The following is a 3,079-nucleotide window of genomic DNA, read 5'->3' as shown; positions in this document are numbered from 1 at the left end:
TTAGTCTCGGCTGCCGCTGTGGATCAACAAGAATAACCAGTTCAGAATATGTAACAGAGGCATAGCAACAGACGAGAAATTGAACTACCATTTTTAAGTCCCCTAAGAAATACGTCTGCCCAATCCACCTTCGGCTTTCAAACGAAATCAGCTGCAAACCGTGACGAAAGAAAAGAAAGGAAGAGAAAGAAAAGAACAAACCAACACCCAGCCACATACTTACACTCTCAATTATTCTCCTAATGCCCTCGGTCGGAGCATCCTTGTAGTTCTGCGGGTCGACGGAGAGCAGTTTCAAAACCCTTATTTTACCGCCGGGACAACGAGCGTACACGTCAGTAAATGTGCCTCCACGGTCAATGGCAAAGCAAAATTTCTCCTCCATGGCTTAAGAAGCGATGTCAAACGGTGGAAGATAGAGAAAAAGCAGAAAAGGAGCAGGAGTGAAACACAGCCTGTATCCTCGGTCGCTATCAGCTGATCGACTAAGAGGTGGCTCGGTTAGCGGGGATAAGTTGCCAGGTATTGTTTTTATCCTTGGATTTTTCTTTTTGATTGTATGCATTTCATTCTTTTTTTCTCTATCTCGCTTTTCGTCTCTATAAGGGGACCGTCCCTGGGGGTGGGGAGGGGGGGTAGTCGACGATTTTGGGTCGGAGTGGTGGAAAATGAGTTATGGTCAGTTTCATATTCGTATATGTGAGTAGAATTACCCACGTGAATATAAACTCCCGAACGAAAAATTTAGGCAGCGCGCGAGGCCAGAACCCAGTCTCAAATGTGTCTGCGATTTTCACCCTTCTGCGCTCCCGCTATAGAGGAGGGAATATGATGCATTATATTATGACATAATTGAACTGGATCACAGTAAGATAAGTGTCTTATTAGAGCAGTTATCAAAGTGAAAGATTTACATGAAAAACATAGAAAAATAAATAAATAATTGCACGACTTTTCACATTTATTTCCCATAAAATAAAGTAGATATGAATATATTTAGATATATTCATCTTACAAGTATATTTAGGATTCGATTACAATGCATGAGCACTATAAGTCTGTATCTCTGAAACTGAACTAGCAACGAATGGATATTTACACGGGTTGAGCTCTCGCACGCGTCAACGGCCGCCTCTGAGGGACCCAACCGACTGAGTTCCAAGCGTCGCCACCGCTTTAGACTATTCTGATTGCAATTATTTTGCGTATGCGTTTTCTTTGAAACTAAACAGTCGATAAAACATCATTATGTCATTATATATAAAGTACTGGGTGGGTGTTTCATGCACAGGGTGATGTGAAGTGAGTGTGGTAGTTTTAAGTAGTATTAAGTGTTTTGCATGCCTTCTGCTTCCAGCTGCCACCACTGGTTAGCCTTGTGCGAAAAAAGGGAGTAGTTTTCCATAAGACTCCCCTGCCAGTTCTTAGCCTCTCCTTCATCGAGACTTCTGTAGTGCCTCCTTATGGCCACCCATGGATAACTGGGTACCTTGTGGTCCCAGGCTAAATTGTGGGGGATTCCGGAGCAGCAGGAGGCCCCAGAGGTACTCAGTCATGGCCTACTACCGTGTGGACACGCCCTGACTCTGTAGAAGGGCATACCTGGATCTCTAGGTCCAAGGGTTGTGCAGTTTCTCGTAGGTGATACATAGAGAGATTGTTGACACCTCCCCACGACGGACCTGACACGTGGCCCTTGGTGTGCTACTTTGGGTGTAGTCACGCCACACTTTGCCTGAGCTAGTGATTTCAATTACAGGCCAGAGTGCTTGCAATTGAAATCACGACGCACCTGTTACCCAGTGGTTTCGCTGCGAGGTGACGGCCGGGCTCATAAGGGCTCTCGCCCGTCCGGCAGGGTCCCGACCCCGACCGTCCCTAACACACAGAGACTGCTGGGTGCCTGGTGTGCTCCTCTTTTTTGAGACCATTCCGCATTTTCCACATCCAATCTTAACTAGCTCTGCTAGCCTCCCTTTTCCCTTCATCATCACCCGACGCTATGACCTGATCCATGGGACATCAGATCAAATTAGCCTACTCTGGAGAGCCTATCTCTTGTGAGGTGGCTCTCCAGAGAATATTCACCCTCACCGAGGTGGCAGTCACCCACCTCTATAAAGTTCACAATGCCTTCAAGGTGACAGTAGCCAAACCTGAGCACTTGACCCCCTTCCTTTCGGCCGAAGGCCAAAGGAAACTTGCAGATCACGGATTTTCACCAGTTCCCTCCCCCGAGACGAAGGCGAAATGCACGATCGTGGCTAAAAAGATCGACAGGACGATCCTCCCACGATCGTGTGAGTCGATCTCACAGGAGGTTGCCGCCAAGAACGGTGTCACTGTTCTTGACGTTTACAAGCCACCCGAGTCACGGATCGTCAAGATCCGTTTCCCTGCCCCAGAGGAAGCACAGAGGATTCTCTCGAGGGGACTCATGATGTTTAATACATCGGTCCCAAGTTACAACTTAGAACCAGAGTGCTTTATTCATCTGGAACAATGCCTGAACTGCTACAGATACGGACACAATAAACACACATGCTCACACATACAAAGATGCTCCCGTTGCGCTGGCGAAGGTCACTTCTTCGCCAAGTGCAAAGAGAGCATCAAATGCTGCAACTGCGAGGGATCGCACGTAGCAGTTAGCGGATCCTGCCCAACACGAAAGGAGCTACTAAAAGCAAAACGAACTGAGCTTCGTGAGAACAGAAACACTGCTCCGACATACGCCACAACAGCTGCCACACAACCCATCCAAACTAGCACACCCAGACGACCCACGACCTCCTCGAGGACGACCATGCCAACACTCCCCCAAACCCACGCATTCACACCGAACACAAACCCGAAAATACAAGCCATATTACACGTAAGTCTTATCGCTGCCAAATACAACGCCAAAAGATTCGCAACCATAGTCCCCATCATGTTACAGAAAAACGGCTTCCCCAGCATTGTCGTCCCCGAGGAGATCTTCGAAGACGACAACCTGTACATTCCTGAATACACCACAAACACAGAAACTATGGACAATGAGGTGACAATCACTCACCCAGAGCCTCACTGTTCCACA

General features: G+C 47.6%; 1 pseudogene; it reads right to left on the bottom strand.

Moving 5' to 3' along the window:
• Nucleotides 1–222: 222 nt before the first annotated feature.
• LOC138864537 (5-oxoprolinase pseudogene) overlaps nucleotides 223–3,079 on the bottom strand; it is a 3,590-nt pseudogene continuing 733 nt past the window's right edge.

Source organism: Penaeus vannamei, chromosome 17, assembly GCF_042767895.1.
Source record: "Penaeus vannamei isolate JL-2024 chromosome 17, ASM4276789v1, whole genome shotgun sequence".
NCBI classification, from domain to species: Eukaryota; Metazoa; Arthropoda; class Malacostraca; order Decapoda; family Penaeidae; genus Penaeus; species Penaeus vannamei.
This window is presented reverse-complemented; position numbering and strand designations above follow the sequence as displayed.